This window comes from Ambystoma mexicanum, chromosome 5p (assembly GCF_040938575.1).
Source record: "Ambystoma mexicanum isolate Mex_15411 chromosome 5p, UKY_AmexF1_1, whole genome shotgun sequence".
Classification (NCBI taxonomy): Eukaryota; Metazoa; Chordata; class Amphibia; order Caudata; family Ambystomatidae; genus Ambystoma; species Ambystoma mexicanum.
In genome coordinates, this window is record NC_090930.1 from 1,142,239,167 (window position 1) to 1,142,251,933 (window position 12,767).

The window sequence follows — 12,767 nt, forward strand, 5'->3', positions numbered from 1 at the left end:
AAATAAAGGCCTCTGGTACTAGGGCTCCTGGGGTTATGCTCAGGAGTTTCTCTTTCCCAGCGAACCTCATCTCTATCCGCCCCTGCTCCCTGTTGCAATGCAAGAGCCTGCGCCTTCAGTTCCTCAGTTAAGGCCTTACTAGACTCTATCAGTCTCTCCTGCATCGCTACCTGTTGTTGGAGCCTATCATTGTGCTGGCAGAGAGCCTCATTCTCTCTCTGTGTTTCCTGATTGGTCCTGGAGCACTGGGCCAGTCTTTGCTGCAGGAGGGTTACCTCCTGAGCTGTGTCCCTATTGGCCTGCTCCTTTCTTGCCAGAGCATCCTCCACCTTCCTGGTGTGCTCTAACAGGTTATGGTGTTCTTTTTGGAGGTCACCCAGTCCCTGGAGGGCCAGGTGATTTTCTTCCATTTTCCTTTTTAAGTGGCAGACTTCCTGGCCTAAGGTATCCCTTTCCTGACTAAGAGCCTGCATCTGTGCCGCCAGGTCGTCCCTTTGCCTTTGGAAGGCACCCGCTTTCTGGCGCTCCTGTTCAAACTCTGCCTGAGTATCCAGGTCTTTCAAAATCAGTTTATTGCTCTCTGTCTTCTCCCTATCTAGGTGGCTTTGCAGGGTGACTACCTGCTCAGCACATGCCCTATTGAAGTCTAACTGTTGCTCCAGCTTTTTCTGGCTCTGCAGTAGGGAGTCCAAACCTTCTTGGTACTCCTTCTGCAGGGCCAGAAATCTGGTATCCTGGTCAGCCTTTTCCTGTTGCAGGATGTCCATATCCCTCTTTATTTTAATGATATGCTGTCTACTCTAATTTTCTGACTCCTGGCTCCCCTGCAGCCTCTGCTCAGAAGAGACCAGGTCAGATTGGACCTTCTCTAACGCCATCTGTCGCTTATTCGCCAGATCTTGGCTTTCAGTACATTTATCCTGCATGTCTCCCATATATAGGTACAGGTACGCCGCTATCCTAACCATCTTGTCTTGTTCATCCTTAGCCTTAGGAGCCATGTATAGTTCACTCAGGGCCACATGTAGGGGACCCTGATCTCCCCATATATCTGACCCTGTTTCAGTGACCTGTTGCGTGATGGCCTGCAACCAGACCATGCGGTCCTGGTGAGTCCACTCACCTCTCACAAATAACTTATGTAAGAAGTGCTCTCTGGCTATTTTCATATCTACCAAGGTCGTCATTCTGGAATTTGAGTTCCTTCCTGACTTACAGAAGTTTATATTATATTTTTTGCAAAACAGACCTTTTCCTTAGAGCGTTCCTTTGAGGAGTGCTCTACAGCGTAACACAGCGTGTGCTCCGACCGGATATGTGTATCTGGTCAGCTGGCACGCTGAATTAATCTGCACAAGTGATAGATCTAATCCAAACGTCCGGCACGAGCCCCCAATTTGTAAGAGATTTCAATTCAACACTACAGCTAAGTCAATGCCTAGTCTGGGATACTGAATGGAAACCCTTATTGATATATCTTTATGTCAAGTTCATGCGTTCTGGATGACTACCCCTATATAACACCCCTCTCTTGGAATCCCCCTGACCCCACTGAGCCAAGAAGTAGTTCTGTTTTGCAAGTTAAAAGGTTTATTTGATAATTTAAACAATAAATATATATATCACACTTTATAATAATTAATAATTGAATATCACACCTAATCTGAGCAGTAATCAATAATGGATAGTCTGGCACTAGCACACTTCTTTATAATCAATGATGAGTGGTTATAGGATGGATAAGATAGCAACAATACTTTATTGTTTCAAATGGATGCAAGGTGGAATGAAAATGCAGTACAGAAAATACTCACTATGCGTTCAACAAAACAATGTAATCACTTTTCTCTGGCAATCCCCTCCCCCCTTTATGCAATGCAAGGAAATGGAAGGAAAGCACACAGTTCTCAGAAATGCAATCAAATGTAATCCCGTTCACCCCAGCAAGCTTAGACTACAGAAGTTTAGAAACACAGGCCCAAGATGCTTTTATATGTGCTGGCAATGAAGTGAAAAATATGCTAAAATGCTTTTAATTCTCTCTAGAGGTTCAGGGTGAGTGGTATCAAGTTAATATTAGTCCAGGCTCACTGATCTGCAAGGATCTAGGAGTAACTAGCAGGTTAAACGAATTTTTGGCAACTGAAAGCAAGAAAACTGCTGTTTTCACACGTTGAGAAATTTTCAAATCGCGGCAAATTCGCAAGTGCGTTTTTCGCGATTACAGAGGAACTACAAGGAATAGCACTATCGTTTTGGGGTCGTAGGACAGCGTAGGATCTCAGCTTCCAGATGAAAGTTAATGCAAGTCTCTAGGACAAACGGTCACGGAGATATGAGCGATATGGTAAAGGTCGTTTTTCAGATTTGAAATTTTAAAGTTCAAAAAGACAAGTGACAGCTAGCAACTAGAAAATGACAGGTGACAGCTTTACTCAAGTTAAAATAGCTTGCTTAGATTATTTTAACTAAGAGATTGGTTCTGCACAGTCTGCTAGGTACTCACAATATATTTTTGAAATAAATGGGCCTCGCCACGGATCTGGTCAGGTTTTAGACTGGACTCTGGTCTGGTCTCGGCACTTCACAGTGATCTGGGTCAGCTCTGCTCTGCCTCTGGTTCTGGATATTGATAGATTTGAAGTCTGGATCTCTGGATGTGGATAGATTGAAGTCTCTAGGTTGGCTCTCTGAAGGTTGATGGAGGTAAAGTATGGATTTTCCCGGCAGAGCGTCCCGCAGCAAATGGGTTTGAAGGTCCCTATCTGTCCTGACTGTCTGCTTTTATGTGTTTTGAAAATGGGTGTGTGTGCAGCATCACTAGGCTCTACCCCTCTCCACTTGTCATTGGCCACTTCATCCTCTTCCACTTGATTGGGGGAATGAAATGAAGTGTCATCATGATGAGGTCTGTTTATGATACAGAGAACCCACCCCTGTCAACTTTACACACAATCTATATTTTGACCCAAAAGACATATTTCATAGCTACCCAGTGGTTTGAAATTACATGCACCCATCATGCATCACAGGAGGTATACCCTGTCCAAATCTGCTCTTCCTGGGAGCTTGCATTCAGAAATGGCGACATTTGCACTTTTTAACTGGTTTCGCAATATCGGACATTAACCCAAATTTACACACATGTGCGCAAGGAGTATGGACATTAATTGATGAAGTGTCAGATTTTTAACATGCATACATTTTAAGTAATACCCTCTTAACTGCTAGCTTGCCCCCAGATCATGCCACCGGTTCTAAAAACCTCTTAAAATGTGGGCAGAAAAATCACAAGAATTATGGTATCATTTAAATAATTTTCACAAGTCCGCTCTATGAGTTATTCATCTTTTTCTAAAACCCTATTCTGGCTACAGGGGTGTGGTTCCCCCCCAGCACAAGGTTGAATTTCTGGTTTTTCCAGTTCTGCCAAGCCAGCTTGCTCTCACAGGCAGTGCTCCTCCCCTTTACTTCCAGGAGGAAGCCACTTTTTATTACCCCTGCAATAAACCATCTGCCTGGGCCCTGGAAGGCCCATTGTTCAAGAGGAAGCCATTTATGGCCCCCATAATAAAACATTTGCCTGAGTCAGGACAGGGCTTTGTTCAATTTCCTGCAGAGCCCAGGTAATTCAATCAGAGAAGTGTCATATCCCTTTTGGTGGGAGCAGCAAAATGCAGGTAGGCCTGGGAACACAGCTTTTGTGCAAGTCTCACCTCCTGTCGGGGGTAGCTGGTGGGCAGAATTCAGTTCCTTAAGCCAGGTTTCATATAAAATGTCACTTTTTGTTAACCAGTTTAAGTCACGACAATGTTTACATATGCATCTAGAATGCTGATTCTAAGTTTAAAACTATGACATTAAAACAATTGCAACCTATGTGACACTCAAAAGTAGGTCACTCATTTCTTTTAAACATTTAGATTTTTAGTGTCTTTCAGTCCAAATTTACTTAAACTGCTGAAATCCACAACTCAGCCAGTCTTGTTATAAACCTTCAAGTCACTTCTGAATATAACTTTAGATTGTATCCACCTCTCAGTAAGTCTTTCTTTGGCTTGCCTTGGGTTCATTTATTCAGTTTTAAACAACATCTGGTGGTTTTAAAACGCCGGCTTTCTGATAGTGGTGAGTACTGGTACTGCACCCCTTTTTGGGATTTAAGAAAATGAATTCCCCACAATTCTAGGTTGCTTTTGGCAGTCAGCATTGCCATTCCCAATGGTTTCAGACTACTGTGTGGGTAGTCCAATGGTGGTTTTAGGCAGTGCCCTTCTGTGCCCATAACATCGGCAAAATGGGTGGCAGCCTATTCTTCATGCACTTCCCTGGGCATTTTCTGGGAAGCTCTGGCCATCATGATGTTTTCCATGTCAGTACTGCACAGTTTTTGAGGTAGGGCTTGGATGCATGGGTAAAAACATCCCACAGTACATCTCCACAATGACAATTGGCTGGCTGAAACGCATGACAAGTGCAGAAGTAGCATTTCTTTAATTAGCTGGAGAATGTCCCAAGAGATGGGACACCGCAGCATTTTTTTCGACATTTGTCTATATTGACATTTTTAAATCCACATAAAACAAAAACGTAGCAATGCCAGAAACAAACATTAACCACCCATGAAACGCAGGCGTCTCCTGCCCTTTAAATAAATATACATTGTGCATGCGCAACTCAGCCATTTGCAGTGATCTCAATTGACATCCCCGTTTAGGCCAGGCCCATCATCTCCCATAGACCCATTCTAATTCCCATTGGTCACCATACTTCTTGCGTCTCTTCCCAATCCTCATCCATTTCCTCTCGAACATCATAGAATGCTTCACAAACCCCACCAATATTTGCTTCCTGGCCAGTTGCACAATTTATCAAATTACAGGTGGTTAACGTGATGCCTTCCCTTAATCTCATCCATTTATCACAGTAAGACAGACAGCTCAAAGCATTAAAGGGATAGTCCAGTAAAAAATGTTATTTAACAAATAGATAGGCAACATTAAAAAAAAAATACTAGCACTTTTTTTTTTAAACTTCCTATGTAAAATTTGGAGCTATTCAAGCTCAAGATTCGCAAAAGCAAGCACGTGGGCGCGTCCATTTTGTGAAATGGATGCCCGCCTGTGCTGGCTTTTGCTTTTGCGGCACTAATGAAGGAAAAGCCAGCCAGCTGTAGTAAACAAAAGCTACCGCTGGGTGACTTTTCCTTCATTGGTGCCGGGACTCGGAGGACGCGGACCGGAGACCAGAGCAGGAAAGCTGCAGCTGAATCTCGGTAAGTGCTATTTTTTCTTTTTTAAATAAGCACTAGCTGCAGTTTTTTTTCTAAGTTTTCCGGGCTGGAGGAGCCCGGAAAACTTAGAAATAAAACCGCAGCTTTAAAAACGTTGTATTTATGTTTGCGGTCGCTTTTGAAGCGACCGCAAACATAAATACAACGTTGTGTTTGAAAACGCTGCGGTTTTTCTTTCCAAGTTTCTCAGGCTCCTCCGTCTCGGAGGAGCCTGAGAAACTCGGAAAGAAAAACCGCAGCGTTTTCAAACACAACCGCGTTGTGCTTCTGCCTGCTGTGGCTATCACTTTGGGTCTCCGGTGCTCCCCCAGAGGAGCACCGGAGACCCAAAGCGAAAGCAAGGCAGGCAGAAACACAACGCGATTGTGTTTACATGCTCAGTGTTTCTGCCTACAGCTGATTTCCCATTTGGGGCTCTCGGGCTCCCCACGGGGGGCCCGAGAGCCCCAAATGGGAAATGCTAAATGCTGCAGTGTTTCTGCCTAAATCTGGTTTCCCATTTGGGGCTCTCGGGCCCCCCGTGGGTAGCCCAAGAGCCCCAAATGGGAAAGCAGATTTAGGCAGAAACACAACCGCGTTGTGTTTCTGCCTGACTTGGTATTCACTTTGGGTCTCCGGTGCTCCCCTGGAGGAGCACCGGAGACCCAAAGTGATAGGCACAGCAGGCAGAAACACAATGCGGTTGTGTTTGAAAACGCTGCGTTTTTTCTTTCCGAGCCGGAAGAGCCTGAGAAACTTGGAAAGAAAAAACGCAGCATTTTCAAACACAACGTTGTATTTATGTTTGCGGTCGCTTCAAAAGCGACCGCAAACATAAATACAACGTTTTTAAAGCTGCGGTTTTATTTCTAAGTTTTCCGGGCTCCTCCAGCCCGGAAAACATAGAAAAAAAAACACAGCTAGTGCTTATTTAAAAAAATAAATAAATAGCACTTACCGAGATTCAGCTGCAGCTTTCCTGCTTTGGTCTCCGGTCCGCGTCCTCCGAGTCCCGGCACCAATGAAGGAAAAGTCACCCAGCGGTAGCTTTTGTTTACTACAGCTGGCTGGCTTTTCCTTCATTAGTGCTGCAAAAGCCAGCACAGGCGGGCATCCATTTCACAAAATGGATGCACCCATGTGCTTGCTTTTGCGAATTTTGAGCTTCAATAGCTCAAAATTTTACATAGGAAGTTTAAAAAAAAAAGTGCTAGTATTTTTTTTTTAATGTTGCCTATCTATTTTTTAAATACAATTTTTTACTGGACTATCCCTTTAAGCACTCCCTTCAGCGATGTTTTCTGCAACCTGTAGTCAAGGGTTCAGTTCACGTCAGGACCAGAACATCAACTCATCCTCTGCAGGTAGATAGGATGAGCACCTTGACCTTGTAGTAATAGCCCCTCTTATTAGTGCTTAGAGGTGTGAGTAGTCCAGCATGAAGCACTAGTCACCCATCCCTGCATATGTTTTTTCATGGCCAATTGTCCACTAAAGTCACGTAGCAAGCTACCTTTCTCAGCTTGGGAATTAAGCTTCTAACATTTTACCCGTTCTTCTGACATTTGCAGCCGCTAGTGGACAAAGTGTAGCCAACACATGAAAAAGTGTACTGCATTCCAGTGACCAATAACCTACTAACCGAATTAGGAGTGCATTTCTAACCTCCTATATACAGGTCCAGAGATGACGATAACAACTGTTGATTAAGTTGATGACCGCATTTCAACTAGTTCTTTCCGAGTTTTAAAGCCACCTTGCGCCACTCCTTTTTGGTCAAGAGGACCACCTGCAGTTGTGCCTACTTGTACATCACCCGTGTCTGCTTTGTGTATGCATTGTTGATTAGTCTAGTGTTGTGAGGTTAAAAGTCCTAAATTGTATCTCTTCCCAGAGACCCCTGTACTCGTAGGAGATTCAATGCGACACAGATGCTGCCCTACATGGCCATGGCTTCCGCCTGCCTTGGAATTTGGATGGCTGCCGACCCAAGAGCAGATCTAGCCAGATATTTGAACGATACCTGGATTCCTGTCCATAATCCACACCTCAGTGAAAGCAGACAAGGTGAGCAAGAAAGTTTAAATGTGGTGACCCCCAGTGGTTGGGTGGCAGCCAAAAGTTTGAAAGGGTGTTCCCTTCCGAATTCCCTATTTAACCAGAAAGTCTGCAATGGTACTTTGTTGAGTAATGGAAGCTGAGCTTGAGGAGTGGACTATGATGAGAACCTCTGTCTGAATGTAATTGCCAAGAACAAACTGACAGATAAACACAGCAGTATCTTCTCAAAGGAGCAGAGGGAACAGAGGAACTGACATGCTCACCCATTGACTAGGCAGACACGATTGAGTCATAAGCCTCAAGTACCTTTAGCTCCCACCAAAAGCCTTGCTGCTCATCTTTCCTCAGAGCTGGCATGAAGATGCAGATGCCCCCAAAAAAACAGAACAATGATACCAGACAGTGCAAACAAAAGAAATGAAAAAACAAAGAAGGGTGAATGAACTGCAGGGTTTTAAAAATCCCTGACTTCTACCTGTTGGGGTCAGCTGCACTTCCCAGTCACCTAAATGAAGACATTGCCCTCCGGTCAAGCTGCAACCCTTCCCAGCCTCAGTGGTTTTTCGCTGCTCCCCTCCAACAATAACAACTGAGGTTGAGGATATTACCTTTCCTGTGCGTTGGGTTTTTCATGTGCTGTGTAAGGTTCAGAGTGTCGAGAAGGCAGTGGAGATCTCCCATCATGGACATGTTCCCTGCCAGGCAAGATGGTGGCCTCCAGCCCTGAGGATGCTCGGAGCGGTGGGCTTACCATCTGGTAATGCCCCTGTTCCGAACCTCCTCATTGGTTGGGAGGCTGCCACCCACTCCGCCCTCTGGGTACTTATTAACGTTTTTTAGGGTATTTGGGACTGTCCATTAAACAGTTAAGGGATCATTTGCGGTGAAATCACACACAAAGATCAATTAGATAATGGACTCTCCACATGTTAAGTAATTGGAACCTGGATACATTTGGGGAAGCAGGGTGCTACAGCAAATATTTCACATTTCACGACTCGCCGGACCAGTGCAGCATTTTGGCAGAATCAACTGGCGTGGCAGAGGGGCAGGGATGGGCAAAGTGGATCGAAATCTGAGAGATTTTGTTTCCACAGCTAGTGGAGCAGAATCTAGCAATTTCACCCAGCACTACTCAGGTGAAGAGTTCTAAGTGTGCTTATCATGTTAATGTCATGCCAATACTCCATTTCTAGATCTATCAGGTACAGCCAATGTGACCGGGCATTGCCAATAAAGAGATTATATCCTGTATATAACAATCAAATTATAAAGTTACAACTCTATGATTAAAATAGAGTGTAATACATAATTTTCCGTGTCTGGTTTTATTAGACTCATCTGAATCAGTTCATCAATATTTAACTCTTTTGGTTTCGTATAGCGGGATATGCGCATGGTGTCTGGTGTAGTATAGTATACATTTCTGGATACAACAAGGTTGCACCCTGCAAGACTTACTTGTGAGGATTCAAAGTGAGTTTTCAATGGTTGTGGACTTCTGTGAACTAATACAAGCATCCGTTATTAAAGCATGAGGATAAATAATGCCGCTTCCATCAAGGACTTTGAATGTAAGGGTTGGGAATCAGGGAACCATGAAATCGGATTTACAATCCACTCCGCGCTCAAAGGGAGACAATGTAGTGGTTGTGGATTGGAGAGCATTAGAAATGATGGAATACGTTTTTAAGCAGCGCAGGAATAGGGATAAGGGATGTCGCATTCGTCACCCTGTGCAGCTGACACAATTGATCAGTTGGAATACACCAATGGCATTATCCAGATGTGTTCACACCAGTGAAATCACTGCCTGGACCTTGTTGGGGCAGATGAGGAAGGGTAAGATCATCTCTATTGTGTTTGGATTAAAGAATCCTTCATAACTACAATGGCAATCTGGGGCAGTATAGGGCGGTCAGACTCTAGCAGAACAGCTAGATTATTTACTGCTTCCTGTTGTTCTGGTGCTAACCCAAGCAGGTGAGGCCAGATCTTTGTAGACAGTTCTTGATGTGCGTCTCCACTGCCATGATTTTTGTCTTACAGGGATAAGTTTTATGGGAATGTTTTGTCATCCAGTCCTTGGCTGTTATCGGACAGTGAAAAAGTAGGCACCAAATCATTGGGGCACACAGTAAATTTTCACCTTTTTTGGCATCATTAGTGTGGTTATACACTGTCAAGCAAAATGAGTGTACTAGCCTAATGGGATTGGTGGCACCTTAACATGAGTCACTTCAGAGCTGTCCCGCCACTCACCACTTCATGATCCTGCTGCTCATGCCCACTACCCCAGCCCAGGTCCTCCATGTTACCTTCTTCCCTGAAGTTTACCAGTCTGTTTTTTTTCAGGGTCCTCTCACACAACTTCCTGGTGCAAATATTCGCCTACTGTGGTGGGGGCGCTGTGTCCATTGTTTCCTCTGTTGCTGTCCTGCTTTTTTCATGGGGAACACCCTTGTTCCCCCATTTGTATTTCCCCTAGGGGAGCACCCTTTAGTCCCCCATTTCTGTTTACTGATCCCTTCTTTCATCCCTCATTTCTGATATCACCATGCTATCTGGTTTATGCAAACCCCACAAGAACTCAGCCATGGTAAATTAAACTACTCCTTTGCAGTGAGTGGTGAGATGTAGAAACTGAGTAACTGTGGAGATAAGGCAGAGCCCTGTGGGACCCCACGGGAGAGTGGCACATCTTGTGAGATGAATGGGCCATGGTTACCATGTAGATTTTGTTGGCAAAAAAAGGGTTGATACAATTAAGTGCTATCTTCCTGACTGCAATATCTGCTAAACAGGTTGAGGTGAAGAATGTGTCAGACACATCTAGCAAGAGCAAAACCTCAGCTCCAACCCCATACACCTCTCTTCTCAGGTCATATGAAATGGATGTGATAACGAAGTTCTGGAGTTAATACACATTTCCATTATATAACAACCCTTCTGTAGCAGATAAGTAACTATCATGTGTCACACTTTATGTGATAATGTTACAAGAGCGATGACAACATCACTTTTATGGCATAAATAAGGATCCAAAATGGCAACCGCGTAACACGTGAAACACAGACGGATGCATAACACCCAAGTCTTAGGTGTGTTGTATTTTTATATACAGTTATATGTGTTAGAATATATCTCTCCTTAAAAATATTGTGAAGGAGGTCCTCACCTATGCCCTTTTTCCTTTATCAACAGTATATTATAATATTTGAGAACATATTGATGGTGAATATGGTCAAAAAATAAGTCAACATACCTTAATATTTGATGAGGGAAGGAATATAGAATGCCATTTATGATAAGCGGCTCATTAGATCTAAAGTGCTGCTCTTACAATATGAAATAAATATTGGTCAAAATAACCCAAAGCCAATCCTTATTCATTATTTTACTACTAATCAGAATGAACTGATTTCAAGATATCTTTAAGAATTCCCACAAACTGACAAGATCAACCCTCATGAATGAACGAACAATAATTGGTACGCCTCAAGCATCAAGGTCAACTCATTAAGTGTACTTAAAACTCAATATGTATGTGGCAATTTAATTTCAATATTGCTGCATTAGCTGTTACAAGATGGAAAATGGTCACATAGTATATGTAAAATAGTCACAACATGCATCAATAGGTTTGTTATACTAGCTACGCTTTGATAAATATTGACTCAGTAGTATCCTTTGTTAGTAACTGAGAAGATACACAGTTTATCTTTTTTTTCAACTCGTTCATAAGTCTATAACCTTGTACACAATAAAATATTGGATCCTAGAACATATCTTTTTCTTCTGTTTTTCTCCATTCTTTTATTCCCTTCTCTCCCCATTTCTCTTATGCTTGATTTCCTTCATCATTAATACTTTACATGCCAAAACGGAGGATGACCTTTTGAGAATACACGTTAATTGTATTTGTTGCTAGAACCATGAAACTGTATCGAACCTCATTTGTATATATGTGTGTGCGATTTACTCACAATTGTTGTCACAAATGAACCATGAATAACGTAATTCACATGCCATGAAAAAGCCACAAATGGTGAAACACATTCACATACACTAGTATTGGCCAGTCTTGGGCTCATCAGAGTTTGAAGAATTGTATCTAATGGCATTTTCAAGCCTTATGGGGAAACAAAATATATACTTCATAAGATAAAACCAATGCAATGATCTTTAAATACCAGCTTTGCCCCAATTGTTCATAAAATATATTCATGGATGGTTATAAGTGACAAGGTTCATGGTAAAAACCAAATGTATCCAGATTCCAATTACTTAACATGTGGAGATTCCATTATCCAATTGAACTTTGCGTGTGATTTCAGCGCAAATGAGCCCTTAACTGTTTAATGGACAGTCCCAAACCCCCTAAAAAACCTTAATTAGTACCCAGGTAGCGGAGTGGGTGGCAGCCTCTGACCCAATGAGGAGGTTCGGAACAGGGGCATTACCAGATGGTAAGCCCACCGCTCCGAGCATCCTCAGGGCTGGATGCCATCATCTTCCCTGGCAGGGAACAAGGTAAGTGCTCACCCCCCATCCTAATCCACACATTTCCCTCCCTCCCTCCCCATACTTAACTTCTCCTTTTGGATCCTTTCTGGGAGTGGACACGCTGGGACCACTTCTGTCCCCAGCGCGTCCACTCCCGATCTATGACACGCTGCCATGGAAAGGAAGAAGGGACTAAATGTAGTCCCTTCTCCCGTTCCATGGCAGTCATTTTGTTAGTTTACTTTTTTCAATGGCCTCCATGGAAAGGGAGAACAGACTTTGTTTCTTGTTCCTTGGGTAGCCATTTATTTTATTTATTTTTTTCTGTTGCGAAACGCCAGAGCGTTTTACAATGGAAAAATATTGCTTTTAGTACTCAGTCTTACAGGCCAGGGTACTAATAGCAGTAAACCCCTTGCTTAGCTTGGGTCTATAAATGCGGGCCCCTGGGCATTATCTGAAGCAGTAATACCCTCCCCTGCTCATGGCTTATTGCCTAAATATGTCATCTATTAAAAATAGATTTTTGCATCTCAGAACATTAGTCCCGCTATCATCCCACCATAAAACACACCATTCCTGCCCAACATAGTTACAAAGTCTGCTGCCATCCATCAGTCAATAAACATTAAAACGAACATATGAGATTACAAACTAACCAAAGCACCGCCACTGCCACCTGTGCCATCAAAAACACATCCGATGAAAACAAACTGAGAAATAGCTAGTCTCTGACTATCAGTTGATTCATTACCCACTTTGAAGCACTTTATGATGATGTTCTTATCCACAGATCCACCTAGGATGCTACACTGTCTTCACTCACCCAAGCCTGGTACAGACCTTCCCCCTCTGGAAGGATCTCCATGGCCAATCCTTCCCCAGTCAATTGTAGAGAATGGTAGGGACCCCCTGCATCATCACTAGC